The sequence below is a fragment of the Lactuca serriola genome, chromosome 3 (assembly GCF_051521515.1).
Source record: "Lactuca serriola cultivar US96UC23 chromosome 3, Lser_US96UC23_V15, whole genome shotgun sequence".
NCBI lineage: Eukaryota > Viridiplantae > Streptophyta > Magnoliopsida > Asterales > Asteraceae > Lactuca > Lactuca serriola.
This window is the reverse complement of record NC_136410.1, coordinates 40,884,836-40,901,554: the sequence shown is the minus strand read 5'-3', so window position 1 is coordinate 40,901,554 and position 16,719 is coordinate 40,884,836. Positions and strand designations below refer to the sequence as shown.

The 16,719-nt window shown below is 29.8% G+C and overlaps 1 long non-coding RNA gene across 1 annotated transcript; it reads right to left on the bottom strand.

Annotated features, from left to right (window-relative positions):
- Positions 1 to 2,191: 2,191 nt before the first annotated feature.
- Positions 2,192 to 3,349, bottom strand: LOC145092014 (uncharacterized). Its single transcript, XR_013702399.1, has 2 exons — positions 3,029 to 3,349; positions 2,192 to 2,573 (listed from the first exon to the last, which is right to left on the bottom strand). It is a non-coding gene; the product is annotated as an uncharacterized LOC145092014 (long non-coding RNA).
- Positions 3,350 to 16,719: the final 13,370 nt, after the last annotated feature.

The window sequence follows — 16,719 nt, the reverse complement described above, 5'->3', positions numbered from 1 at the left end:
CAACTTTTAAGTCCCCTGTGACAATTGAAATTGTTATCCTAATTTGATTGTATGGTAGCGAAAGTAACATGCAAGAAAGACTTTTACATAAGCAAATTATGTTATGTAGTTTTTGTTATATCGCATAATTTAATAAGAGATAATTTAATAAGAGAGTTGAATAAGATGACATATGATTGTGAGATTTGAAGATGTATACAGAGATATAATGTAAATTAGAAGAATGTTATTTCATAATAAAATAAAAAATTTTAAATTTGAATGCTATTTGGTGTCAAATATAAAATTTCTATAGTAAAAAAAGATTAAAAAAATAGAGATTTTAAACCTATTAAAAAGTAAATTATTGGTGATTTTAGTGTCAACATGTCATTTTATGTAACTGGAATTAACATGTGAGCTAAGTGGCTTCATTTTTTGTACTCTAATATATGTACGGGGTTTGTGCGGAGTGCACGCATGTATAAGATCGAATTAGAAGTCGGTTCGACGATATGTCGAGGGTCCGGGGTTTCCAAAGGGGCAGCGCCCCTAGCGGGGTCCAAGGGACAGAGCCCCTGGCTGGGGTCCCGCTGACTTGCTTGCAAATCAATTGATGACAGACCAACCCTAATGAAACCCTAATCTCATTTATTATATATAAACAGATCTTCCTTTTAGAAGAGACATACGAAATTTAGCTCTCGATTTTCTTCAAACACTCATAGAATCTTTCTAGCAATTTGGCTTATGATTTTCTATGCCTAGAATTGTAAGTATCCTCTTAGATTATCTTAGGCTGGATTTCTTGTAACCCATGCATAGAGTAAAAATGTCAGTTCAGAAAGTGTTCACATGATCCAAGTTGGTATCCAGATTTACACTACAAACCCTATTTTTCTTACATAAATTACAATGTTTTGGTAATTAAATTAGACACTAACAATGGAATTATAAAGGATTCGTAAATACTACTGTATAAAAAAAAAAGACTACGGACAGACTCAAAACTTGATATATAACTGTCTTCTACGAATTTTTCGTAACAACTTGAGTTCCGTTCCCTCAAAGAAATATCATTATTTTTAAATATTCAAATCAATTTTTAAGCGTCATCTCCACCAATGATTTTGGACTGTATCGTCGGAAAAGACAAAGAGGTTTCTGGTTTTTGTTTTTTTAGATCCGTTATAGAAACGTGGTGCCACATATTCAAATCAATATATGTTTGGGTTGTTATCAACGTTTTGGATCTTATAAGAGGAAATATGCTCGTAAGATTATTAACATTCTTCAAGAGCTCTGTAGTGCCACATATCTAACGCTTAATGTGGAAGTTATTGAGGTAACTAGGTATATATGTTGATTTCGTTTCAGTACGTACGTATATATTTTTATGTATATAATATATTACATGTGTGTGTAGTGTATTTCGTCATTTCAGGATTTTTTTATCGCACCTCCCATCACCTTTTTGGCAACTTGATTTGCTTGAGTATAGACTCTTACATGAGTGAGGATGCATACAAAGAAAGAATGTGTAGTGCAACTAGAAACTTCTTGTTTGACAACTCCCCAAATGTGACGTTCACCATGGAATCACCCGAGTTACCACTTTTATAGTTGTATATTATGACTTTAAGTTTCCATGTATCTTTTTTTATTTAGTTTGGTTTTTGACGTCTTTGTAAAGTTTTTGTAGGAGACGCCTGGGCTCGCTTTTATGCTAACTAATTGGTGGAGGTATGTACGCAAGTACACTTTCAACCCATCATCTAACATTGTAGATGATAGTCATGTATTTAGGAAGAACAAGAAGGATAAGAAGAAAAAGAAAAAGAAAAAGACGACGACGAAGAAGAAGAAGTTGTCACGTATGGATATCGTCATGGTGATTCAAATGGCTTTCCGAGCATATGTGATCTATAAGTCCCAGGCCCTTTGTGCACTATGTGAGCTAGATGTCGCAAAGGGAGAAGTGCTTAAAGATCTTTGAGTGTATTGATCTAATGGGAAACAACACGTATGATATTTGTATTGCTTGTGCCTTCTCTACTTCCATGTTATGTTAAGTTTGTAGTCTCATAAAGCTATGGCTACATCGAGTTTAATATTGCTTTGTATATCCATTTTCATTTATTTCATCAATATGGAAAGCTTAAAGTGTTGGGTTGTATTCAAAAATAGTTTAATTTTAGTGACAAAATTAATATAATTATCAACATAAGCATTTTATAAATTTGAATAAACTAAAACCATTTTACCCACCAATGATCATTTTCCAAAACTTGGAAAACTTAAAACATAACCAAACGATAAAAGAAATTTACAACCTTTGAAGACTTTTGTTCCTTTTAGCAATTAGAAAGTTGATGAAGAATATAGAATAAAACTCCACCTTAGTTAGAAACATCAACAATTCTTTAACTTGACATGGATGCTAGTCATTCTTATAATAATAATACTCTTATGTCGCAATGACAGTTCTATGGGTATAAGGAACGTTTAAATCTGACTTCGTATGAAGAAGTTGCGATCCATTGAAGTTTTGTGTTATCCTATATAATCTAAATGAAATTTTAGTCTTCGACAAACTGCAATGAAAAATCAACAAAGCTCAGAGACACATACCCACAAATTACCAGAGAATGTGAGACAAATCTCTTAGAGTAATATCAAAACTTCTTGGTTTTGTTCTCTAAAAGAGTTTATCAGATAAGAATGAATCTATTCTCTTCAGAGTTATTCAAAACTTCTAGGTTCCGTTCTCTAAAGAGTTAATCGGATTTTACAGATTTCGTCGAACGTCGATATATTGAAGAAATACCGAAGCAACCAATCTGTAAATGGAACACAAAGTCGCAGTAACCGAGATCTTAAAGCCAAAATAAAGGAACAAAGAAAGTGAAACCCTAGATGAACACAAATGGTGTTAGAGCTACAAGATTCCAATCAGAATCTTAGATCAACACAAGAGATGTTGATAACAAGCCTAAGATTCAAGAGAACAAACGGTAAAAAAATGAAGAAGGGACAATATAACCCTAACCTTTAAACGCCATCGATCAAAGCGGAAAAACCAAACGAGTGATTGAACAGTTCAGACGAAATCACCTCGCTCTGATACCATGAAAAACTTGACAAAATCAATTTCCCAACACGAAGAATCTATTTATTAATGATAGATCAGTTCGTTTGAACTACTTTTACACAAAAACCTCACTACATATGCCTACACTACTCTCATCTAAATCTACTCTCACAAGAACTATCAAGAACAGATGAATACACATGTGATGGAAAACTAGAACACTGAAATCCTAATTGAGAGAGAGCATAGATCAGAGATCACTGTGCGTGTGTTGTTATGTCTCGTCCCAAAGACCAGTTGCACAGTATATACAATCCAATTAATAACCCATGGACTATCCAAAACCCGGTCTCAACCCGCGAACATATATTCAACTTACCTGTAGACCTTCAACTAATAACACAACACATATAACAAAAATAATACATAAATAATAAATTAAATTAAAGAACACATAAAGACAATTTTAGGTTGAAAAATAATGTTTATTTAACATTTATCTTTTGTTGAAGAATACAGGTACGTGTTAACATTTTGCTTCAATTTTATTTTTCTCTATCGGGTTAGGATGCATTTTAGTTTATGATCTTAATTGCACATAAACCGCATAAACCGTTTGATGAAATGCCTCAATGAAATTTCTGAGTGTTGGGATTGTATTTGTGTAAACAGTCTATATATGTTTTATGTTTGATGTTTGTGATGTTAAACCTATCTCAACATTTTGACATGGGAGCTGCTAATGAAATGTTTCTAGACCTAACAGCGAAATTGAGTGCTAATGTTATAAATCTAGTTTATTTGTTTATTTAAATATGCATTTTTTTTTATGATAGAATCTATAGTTTTTAGAGGATAATGTTATAAAATTGTAAAATATATGCATTTTGTGTTGCAGGTCTTTTTTTGTCATTATCGGTTAATTTCATTCCATTTCTCTTACCTACCAAACAACATGGATTAATGACTCGTAATTATTTGTGGTATTTAGTAAGAAAATTGAAAATTCACTTATTGTCAGCACATGTTATTAAATATTGTTAAAGGTGAAACCTTTTGGGATATATACTAATGTTTTTCTTGTCCTTTTGTTATGTTTTTCACTATTGTAGCCTTTGCACGAAAAAAATGGAGTTGTTGATGCAAAAAAATTGCAGATATTTTGGTTTGTTTCTCTTGGGAACCAGGTAAAAAACAACTTCCAGATTCGCCCCTGTCAGTTTGTGTGATTTCCTGTTTAAAATGAACCACTCTCTCTTGTTCTATGTTCAGGGTAAAGGATAAATTGGGAAAGCACCATGACAAAGGGGTATGTTTGCAGATTACATTTTTATTTATTTTAACGTATCCGGTTTTAACATTTTTGTATTGCAATTTTTGATGGCAGGTGAGGGATAAATGTCAAAATGCTGATAAAGTTTATTACAAGTCAATTGGCGTTATTTTTCCTTCCAACTCCTAATCATATTCTGAAAATTGTTTCAAATATTTATTCCGTCTAAAAATTGAATATAACTATTTGAACCAAACATGATTTAAAGAAGGAAAAAAAATCAACCCATAAGACTATTATCATAAAACCTATCTATGTCCAAATGATTTAGAGTGAAATAATAATTAATACGAATGATTAAAATAATAATAATAAGATAGCTATATGCCAGTTTACATATGATTTTTAGATTTCTCTACATTTGAAATGTGTCAAAGAAATAAATACTTTTAGGAGTTGTAAACATACGTAATTATGCACATTTGATACGTAAAATGGTAACACTGTTTAATTTTTTCTACAATGCGAGAAAACACAATTTAAATGGTAAATAAAAGTAATAATGAAACATCATAAATCAACCAAAAACTTAATGATAACATATTAAATCTAAAAGAATAAAAACTAAAATCTTGATTAAACTGATCTCCCTTCTTAATAAACAAAACCGGTTACCCACGTGTTATACAAAAAAATCTTTTCCTCCAAATGTAAAATCCCAATTATACCCATGGTTGGTCTCACGTATCATATGAATCGGAATTAGAATCGGAACTTAACATTAGAATCGGAACTTAATTTAAATTAGATTTGGAATTTATCAATCTGAATATGGCAATATGGCAATTTAAATGTGCAATTCCGATTATGGATGGAAATCGAATGGACTATTGAATCAATTTTCGTTATATGGCCGATTAAATGCATCTTTTTATGGTATCAAGATCAAGATCAATTTTCGTTATTATGTTCAATATATAATTGAAACATAGGAATAACAATCATTCTTTACTGCATATTGTTCCAGCAATCAAGAATCATTCTTCAATCGGCTACTTCAATCGTTCTGTAAGTTTCTTATTTTTTTCCAATTCTCAGTTTTTTGCTTTTTTCTGAACTTCATATGCTTCAATCAATTTTCGTTATATGCTCGATTAAGGACATTAACGACAGTAATTCTGTAAGTTTCTTATTATCAATTTTGGTTCTGGTTGTGTATATGTACGGCCATGATTCTCGATTGTTGTGTTAATCAAATTTCGTTATATGCTCGGTTAAGGACATTAGACACAGTAATCTGAATATGGCAGCAAACATTAACGACAGTAAACTTTACTTACAATTCCATTAACACCCTTTGTCTACCATAATATAGAATTTTAGTTTTCAGTTATTTACCTGTTATAGCATGCTTCTTTCAAACAAGTAATTATAACAAAACAGCTAGCATTTCATTTTCTGTCAAATTTCTATAAAATGGCTATATAAATTTTGAATCACACTTTGCACTTCCTGTTTTATGGCTGTTTATAGCATTTAACTTTTGTTTTCTATCAAATTTAGCATCTTACTTGGTTCCTATTTTTCTGATTTTCCTGTTTAGGTTATGTTTTATCATTGTTTAAATCCATTACTATTGCAAAATTTTACATCGATATTTTTTTAATAAATCCATTACCATGGAATTCCTTGTGATGTAATAAATGAAGCCCAAAATAACATAGATCTGTTTACCATTAAAGCACATACCACTAAGATGTAATCCCATGAATGTTTGTTAACATGTTTATTTCAGATTTTCAGTTCTTTGTATGAATGTTTGTTTTCACTGTTTACCTCTTGCAATAACTAACAATTTATAATTAGGTTCAATGGACGAAAATGCCCTCTCCAATTACCGCAATCTTATCTTTTTTTTGTTTTTTTCTGATCCTGATATGCTTGAACCACTGTTTATAGCATTTAACTTTTGTTTTTTGTCAAATTTAGCATCTTACTTGGTTCCTATTTTTCTGATTTTCCTGTTTAGGTTATGTTTTATCATTGTTTAAATCCATTACTATTGCAAAATTTTACATCGATATTTTTTTAATATACAGTTAACAATTTCAGAATTTTGACTTATTTTCCTAACATTTTTACCTATTTTTACTAAATTTTACAAATCCAACTTAAGGGCCTCTTTCTAATAAGGATACATTTGGTATATTAGTAAATTGAAATTTTCTTTCAAACAAAGGAATCATATACAGATCAAACTTATCATTATTATTTTTAATTATGAATGCTGTATAGGGGTATATAGTTTCTGTTAGCATGTTTCTTTCAGAATTTGTTTTCTTCGTATGAATGTTTCAATATAACCATATTGTATTATTCAGTTTGTTCTTATATTATTAGTACTCCATACACATAATTGTAATTATTTTGTGTACTTTTCTGTTATAGTGACAATGGCAGAAAGAAAGATCACTTTCATTAGAGACTTGGACAATATGAAGGATGATTACACACTAAAAGTGTCTATCATCCGGCTGTGGAAATCGCTTTCAGATGGCAACCCCACTATTGTCAGATCAATTGAGATGATACTCATGGATGAAATGGTAAAATCTACTATTTTAATACCATTATTCAAAACCATTTTTTTTATTTGATCATTCCAATAATATTATTCAAACTCAATCATTGAAGATGTTATCTTCAATGTTGACCAATTTATATTTATTAAAAATTCCCTTTTTAACATTATATAATATTCTTACCCTATGTGAATAGTGTACAAAAATCCGAGCAAGTGTGTATCCAAGAGATTTTCAAAGGTTTGAGTCCAAATTGAAAGAAGATCAAGTTGTTTACATCCGGTCCCCCACTATCGCTCCTAACAAATACACTTTTAAAATAAGTGATGTAACCTCCAAGTTAAATTTGCATGGAAGAACAACTGTTAACGAGTGTCTACACTTTCAATCCAAAACAACATATGGATTTTCTTTTGTTTCTTTTGAAACAATTATCTCTGCAACAGCTACATCTAATGAATCAATTGGTAATTTCCCTCCTTATTGATTGTATATTATATTTAATTCTTTAAATTCACATCATTTTGACATTATTTATTATCATTTTTTAGATATTATTGGTGAAGTTGTTTCATTAGGAAAGCTTGATTCCCGTGATGTCAGCAAATCTCTACATAGGCTGCCTTTACAAATAAGAAACTTAGAGTAACCAAAACTTTTTTTATATTATATCTTATATCTTATATCTTATATCTTATATCTTATATATTACATTCATTACTTTACAACTTGCATGTAGAATTTTAGTATTATATATTCATTTAACCATTATTATTTTTGCAGAGGTTTGCAGGTTAACGTTACGTTGTTTGGAGATATTGCATACCAGTTAATTTCTTATCTTGAAGCTCATAAAGAAGTTGGTCGTGTGATTGTCCTTTTGCAATTTGCAAGAATTAATGTCTATAACGGTAAATTTTTTATACCAATCAACCTTATTTTAGTCTTTTATATTACTCATTCTATTTACTATTTTATTTTGTTTTTTTAATATTACTTTTTATTTGTTTTTTTAATATTACTTTTTATGATGCATATTTTTTTTAATGATCTTCACTAATAAATTGTAAATCTATATTGATTGAGAGCTATGTCCCACAAATTATATAAATATTTAAATTTCTGAATCAGGCAGGTAGTCCTGCAAATGCTGATGATACATAAATCGCATCTCATGAAGTATCTCAAGAAACAAAGACCTTAAAGGTTATATTATAAATTTACATTATTTAATTTTATATAATCTATTTTAAAAATTACTTTTTGTTGATATTTTATTACTAAACCTATTTACAACATTTTGTTTTAAGGATGCGATATCGCAAACAGGTGATAATTTGACCCCAACATTGCCTGACAAATTTGAAGCTACAAGTCCGTTCAAGTATAATTCCCCAACAATAGTAAAAAACGAAATGTTGGAGATACCATTGATGTTGATGATTATGATAATGTGAATTCGTCCACCAAGGTCCCTCGATTGAATTCCAAAGTTGATGCCAACACAGGTCTATTAATACCAAAGCTTGAAAAGTAATTTCAGATTGTCTTTTTTTAATCAACAATGTTCTTGAATTTGGATTTTTTTTGGATTCTCTTTCACAGTATTGCTCTTTGTGGTGTCCACTGTTCAAACATTGATACTTCTTGCTTTATTTTCGCTGGTATTCTATATTTTAATACGATTATGATTTTATGGTTATCATTGTAATTAGATTAATCTTCTTTTAATAAATGTGTGGCATATATGTTTGTGTATTTATGTGTAAAATAAGCAAAGAAATATGTTTCTAAAGAGTCTTATCAGAAATATACTAATTATTTAACGATGGTGGTCTTGACAAGTATTAGTTCGTTTCAAGCATATACAAATAAGTATATTACATACAACTAAATTACATTACTTGTATTTACAATCATAGATACTAATAAGGGATATTTTTGGTTCTGGGCAAGGATGTATTCATTTTAACCTCATAAATAATTTTTCTGGTGAAATTAAAGTGATAACATAAATAAAGTACATACCTCTGGAATAATTTATGGGCAACAATGGAGTTTCCATCAAATACACAACCAACTAAATGCCCAACATAACTCTAAAACGTGTGTTGTTTCTAGGTTCATCTATCACATTCAACATTCTCTCATTCACTGTAAAAAACTATTTTTTGGGTTATGGTTGTAATTAGATTAATCTTCTTTTAAATTATGTGTGTCTATTGATACTTTAATTGAAGGAAACCATTATGTTTTTACAGATTTTTTTACCAATATATTTGCAATAAAAATAAAAAAAAAAAATACAATCAATAACATTCTACTTTTCATTTTCGTGTTATAAGATATCAGTATATTTGCTTTATAAAAAAGATGTCTCAAATTTGAATACATTCAATAAATTCCTATTCAAAATAATGATCATTTTTTAAACATGGACATATTCATAATTTTCACAATAAAATGGTATATTGGTGCATGCATTCTTGGGAATGTGCTTTGATATTATTTGAGGTATTGTATTAAAAAAAATTGTAATCAAGCTGTCAAATGAGATTTCTCATAATATTGAACACGCAACAGAATAAACAATGCATCAGATGTCAATTTTGCCCTTTGTCAATTCTTTTGATCAGCTCTAAAATTTCAATCATTTAAATTCCATAAATTAATACTACAAGCAACAAAAGATTATCATTAGGTCATGCAACTCCTAAACCGGATATCAATTCCAAAACTACCCCTACTACTTCCCGTCCTACCAAAAAAATCGATGGATTACGCAAGCCTTTTTCTCCCATTTCTTCCAAAACTACCCCTAATGTCACAACAGAAGCTGAGAAAAAACACGACATGCTACAAAAAACATTTCAAAATAACAATAACAATATGTCGCCATTTACTACCCCTACTAAAACTATGATATTTGGTTTAGAGGATGAAAATACAAATAGAACTCCAAAAACAAATTTAATTCCGATTTTACCCTCCACCCCATATACTACGGGTTCTATTGCGATGCAAACAGCTGTTACACCTGCCCCTGTTTTGATAAAGGAGATTGTTCCTGAAGAGGTTATTGAGTATTCCTTTGAAGAAAGAAGAGCTGGTTTTGTGGTTTCTAAAACACATTTGAAGACATTATATGATGGATTTTTTTTTTTGGGTTTTTTAATCTTGTTTTTTTGAAAGTCAAATTGCAATCGGCTTGTAATATGAATTGAATTCGTATGTTGCTCTTTTGGTATGTTATTATAACTGGCAAATACTTCTTTGCCTTAACGTTGTCCTTTGGAAGCATAAATAAATAAATAAATAAATAAATAATAAATAAATAAATAAATTAATAAATAAAACGATTGTTTGAATTTTTGACTTCTGTCCTACCAAAAATTCACGTTCCTGTCAATGTTAAATCCCATTTTTACCCCTGATTGGTTTCACGTACTATTGCAATCTTTGATTTGATTAATAATCCAAATATATATGGCATTATGGCAATATGGCAATTTCAATGTGAAATTCCGATTATGGATGAAAATCAAATGTAATTTTGAATCAATTTTATTTATATGCCCGATTAACTACATCTTTTTATGGTATCAATATCAAGAGTATCAATTACATTTAAGTTTCATTGTTGGGTCGATTGGATTTTATTATGTTCAATATATAATTGAAACATACGAATAAGATTCGGAATTTACTGCATCGTGTTTCAGCAATCAAGCATCATCGACACTTCAGCAATCAAGCATCATCGACACATTGTGTTCCAGCAATCAAGAATCATTCTTCAATCGGCAACTTCAATCCTTTTGTAAGTTTCTTATTTTTATGCAATTCTCTGTTTTTTGTTTTTTCTAAACTTGATATGCTTCAATCAATTTTCGTTATATGCTCGATTAAGGACATTAACGACAGTAATTCTGTAAGTTTCTTATTATCAATTGTGGGAAAAAACTGTGTTAATTGCAAACATACGATCATAACAACGATAAAAAAACTTATGTTATGTTCATCTATCGGTCCCCTTTCTCAATATTGAACGTACGTTATCGATTGGTAAACAGTTAACGCTCTGTTTTTTGTTTTTTATGAACTTGATATGCTTGAATCAAATTTCGTTATATGCTCGGTAAAGGACATTAAAGACAGTAATCTGAATATGGCAGCAGGCATTAAGGACAGTAATATGAATATGGACATTCAACAGGGTCTTTATGGTCGGTTTGATATGCTTGAATCACTGTTTTTTGACAAATCCCTGTTTGAATTTGATTATTAGGTGGGTTTGATCTTATTATGTTCCTGCTATCTCACTCGGTTTATCAAACTTAAAGATTTGTTATGTCACTCTCTATTTATCTCAACATTTTATTAACAATATATATGCAATAAAATTCGAAAAAAATACATATAAAGGCATTACCTGTTGCAGGGGTATATATTTTTTGTTAGCATGTTTATTTCAGATTTTGATTTTTTTGTATGAATGTTTGTTGTGACACCTTACCTCCTGCAATAAGTAAAAATTTATAATTAACTTCAATGGTCAAAAATGCATGCGCCATGGATTTGACAAACTTAAACATTTGTTATTTTTGTCCAATTCTCTGTTTTTTGTTATGTCACTCTATATATATCTCAACACTTTTATTTTTATTAACAATATATATATGCAATAAAATTCGAAACAATCCACATAACAACATTTATATATGCTAAGGTCGAAAATGCCCTCGCCATGGAATTCCTTGTGATGTAATAAATGAAGCCCAAAATAACATAGATTTGTTTACCATTAAAGCACATACCACTAAGATGTAATCCCATGAATGTTTGTTAGCATGTTTATTTTAGATTTTCATTTCTTTGTATGAATGTTTGTTTTCACTGCTTACCTCTTGCAATAACTAACAATTTATAATTAGGTTCAATGGACGAAAATGCCCTCTCCAATTACCGCAATCTTATCTTTTTTTTGTTTTTTTCTGATCCTGATATGCTTGAACCACTGATGTTGTCATTGTTTGTTTTTTATCTTTTTATCTGCCTACTACTCCAGGACATATTGGTAATTTTCACATCAAGGGTATATAGTTTCTTTTAATATGTTTGGACCTAATATCCTTGATATATCATAATCTGTAACTATGGAATTGGAAGTCATTCATCAAAATCATCCTCCCTAATAGTATCTTTTCCAACAATGCTTATCTTTTTATAACATAATAAACATTAGTTCCAATAGTACAGTACAAAAAAAGAATGTAAGGCATTGTACTTTAGTATTTCATGTCATACGTAAGTTCAATCGACAACATTTTTTTTTATTTTTAAATTTGACAATAAATTTCAATATATAATGTTTTTGTATAAAGTTATATATTTTGTTCCATTTTAGATAGCAACTACTAACATGGACTCCTTTAAGACTACTAAGAAGATAGAATTAAATAATTTCTATCTGGATAATACAAAACAATTACATTCGTACACTACATCAGTCAGTCAAATTCCAACTTCTACAAATGTTACTAACCCTGGTGATAACGGTACGTTCATTATATATTTTACAACTTTCTTTATCAATGTTTTTAATCTGAATTATAACTATTTCATGTGTGTATATTTGATTATGCAGCTTCAAATAGGAATATCTATCATGTTCAGGCTACCGAGAAAAGAAGAATAAGAAAATTATACTTGGACAATAAAAAAAAAGGTTCGACCGAATGAATCCATACAACTACATCAACATCACATCTTTTTAAAATAAATGAAAATGATAATTTACTTAATTCGTTATACATTTTTCTTCTTTATTCTTTATTTAAATTTAAATTTAAATATCTAAATTGAATTTTCTCACATGCTCATTTTTTGTATTATGTCTGTTTGTATATTAATATTCATAGAATATTTTGGGGACTTACATTATTATTACAAATTTATCCATTTGTTATCACAATTTTTTTTGCAGCCAAATTCAAAGGAGTTGTGCATCTAAATAAAAACCTATCCGCATCTACATCAAGTGTCAATGTTTCAAAAAAATCAAATTTCCAAACTTCTCTTTCACGTCTAAATGTTAGAACTCCGTTATCTAACATTTCAAATGGTAACTCATTTATACTACCATTTTATCTTATAATATATATTTTTATTGTATCACATTTAATAATGTATATCTTCAATCTTCTTTTACCAGTCACGGATATTTCCGATAACAATTTTCAATCACGGTTACCAAACATCAGATTGAATTCAAACGGTAACATACTTGATTGCTTATACACTTTTTTTTCTCTCTTTTAAATCTGTAAAATAAAAATTCTGTCATCCATATTTTTTTATATTATCTATTTATCATTATTAGTATTCATATACTATTTAAAAATTTACAAGATTATTTAATATTTATCCATTTCTAATAAGATATTATTTCCAATCAAATTAAAAGGAGTTGTCAATCGAAATAAAAGTGTATCCACATCTACATCAAGCGCAAATATGTCAAAACAAACAATGTTACGTACTCCTCCTTCACATTTAAATGTTAGAAGTCCGTTATCTAACATTTCCAACGGTAACTCATTTATTTTTCCATATTTTTTTATAATATATGTTGTTATTGTATCATATTTGATAATCTACATTTCAATCTTCTTTTCTCAGTCATCGATATTCCCAATAACAGTTTTCAGACACCGTTACCAAACATGAAATTGGATTCAAACGGTAACGTACTTGATTGCTTTTAAACTTTTTAAGTTTTTTTTTAAATATATGTAATAAAATTTATTACATCATCGTCTTTTTATATCATCTCTTTATCAATATTCATATTCATATAATATTAAAATAATTATTAAACAATTTTACATTTCTGATAACCATTTTTTTTATATGAATTCAAAGGAGTTGTACATCGAAATAAAAGCACATACCGATCAAAAACAAGTTCAAATACATCAAAACAAGCAATGTTACAACCTCATCCATCACATTTAAATGTTAGAACTCCGTTATCTAACATTTCCAACGGTAACTCATTTATTTTACCATTTTAATTTGTAACATATATTATTATTGTATCATATTTAACAATGTATACTTTCAATTTTTTCCGCAGCCATGGATATTTCCAATAATAGTTGTCACTCGCCGTTAACAAATATTAAACAATTCTCTGTATTTTCAAATGGCGACACATCCAACAAATCATCTACAATAACATCAAAATCGTCTTCAGTCCTGTTAGCTAATCCAAATAATAAAGCAAAGAAAAAAAGGCCAAATTTAACTCCTATTCCAATATTTGGTTTGAGATCCGATCAAGACAAAATCGATGGTCAAAATGAGCAAAACATATACAACGGTATATCAAAAGGTAATTTTGATACAAATATAATATTTATATTTGTTCATTCAATATTTTTCACTTATATAAACTTACAAATTTAACATCTTTATGTCAACCTTAATTGACAGATTATTTGGATCATGGTGATCAGATTGTTGTATGCCAAACATGTTTTGCAAAATTATGGAAAGATGAATCTATCAAATGTAAAAAAAATGAGAATCAAAATTATTCTTTATGTTGTGGTTATGGCAAAGTTGAACTACCAACTTTAAAGAATGCACCTTCAAGTTATGCCCATCCTTTTACATCGGGAGATTCTAAAAGCAAACACTTCATGAAGAACATTCGTTCTTACAATTCTATGTTTTCTTTTACGTCAATGGGTGGAAAGATTGATTCCTCAATCAATAGAGGAAATGCTCCATACATTTTTAGACTTAGCGGTCAAAATTATCATAGTATCGGAAGCCTTTTACCGGAACATGGGTTAAAACCAAAATTCTCTCAGTTATACATATACGATACTGATAATGAGATCGCGAATAGACGGGCATGTTTTGGGTACACTTTTCACAATTATCACATTAATAGATATCTTATTCATCAACATTATATTATTTATTTATCTTATGTTTATATGTTCATGTTACTTGCAGTGGAGATAATCAACGATCTACGTCAAATTCTTCTGTCCTTGATAATGATATTATACAAGATTTGAAGTTGATGTTGGATTCAAATAATGTCTTGGTTCAGTCTTATAGAATGGTTAGGGATTGTTTTCATCAAAACCCTCATGTTGATATCAAGTTGAGACTTATTGGAAGAAGGGACCAAGATGGAAGGATATACAACCTACCATCTGCTTCTGAGGTTGCCGCTTTAATTGTTGGAGATATTGGTGATTCAATTGATAATAGAGATATTGTTGTTCAAACGTCATCAGGTTCTCTACGGCGTATTAGTGAATTACATCCATCATACCTTCCTCTTCAGTATCCACTACTGTTTCCATATGGTGATGATGGTTACAGGGTTGACATACCCCATCGTGGTATTACACTAATAAGTAACAGCAAGAGGCCCAACTGTACAATGAGAGAGTTTTTTTCTTATAGAATACAAGACAGGGATCAATATTTTTCACTAATTCTTAATTCAAAAAGGTTGTTCCAACAGTTTTTGGTTGATGCTTATACTATGATTGAAAGTGAGAGATTACATTTCATAAGGAGCAAACAACAAATTCTTAGATGTGAGTCTTATGAAAAGTTACGTACTCAACAGAACCTAGGGAATAAAGATATATCCAACGTTGGACAACGTGTAATCTTACCTTCCTCATTCACTGGTGGTGCACGTTATATGATGCAAAACTACCTTGATGCCATGTCCTTATGTAAATGGTTTGGATATCCTGATTTCTTCATAACCTTTACATGTAATCCAAAATGGCCTGAAGTTAAAAGGTTTCTTCATAACACTTCACTAAATCCAGAAGATAGACCTGATATCTTATGTAGGCTATTCAAAATAAAGCTCGATGCTTTGATTAAAGACATACGGGAAAATAAAATTTTCGGCATTGTTCAAGGAGGTAATAAAACTTGTATTTATTTCTAATAGTTTTGTTATAATGATTATTTAGTTTGTTAATATTTTTGGTTATTTGCAAATATATTTCATCCAGTACAAAGATTATCTTATTTATAAAATTAATTTGCAGTGGTCTATACGATTGAATTTCAAAAAAGAGGTTTGCCACATTGTCATATTTGTCTGTTTATGCATGCTAACTCCAAGCGGCCTACTGTTGAATATATTGATCCGATTATTTCTGCTGAGATTCCAAATATCAATGAAGATCCAGAATTGTATTCACTTGTAAGTGAATTCATGATACATGGTCCTTGTGGAGCTGAAAATATGAATTGTCCATGCATGGTTGACAAGCAATGTTCGAAAAAATTTCCAAAGCAATTCTGTGATCATTCTTCGGTTGATGTCAACGGTTATCCCTTATATATGAGAAGAAACAATGGATATTTTGTCGAAAAATCAGGTGTCAAGTTAGACAATAGAAATGTTGTTCCATATAACAAATATCTGTTGAAAAGATATCAGGCACACATTAATGTTGAATGGTGCAATCAGGGATCTTCCATAAAGTATCTGTTTAAATATATAAACAAAGATCCAGATAGAGCTACAATTGCTGTTGACATCAACGCTGATTCTAATCACGAAAAGGTTGTCGATGAAATAAAAGATTATTATGATTGTAGATATATATCTGTATGTGAATCATCATGGCGAATATTTAAATACGATGTTCATTACCGATATCGTTCTGTGATGCGACTACCTTTTCATCTTCCTGATCAACAACAAGTCATATATGCCGCAGACGATGATATTGACG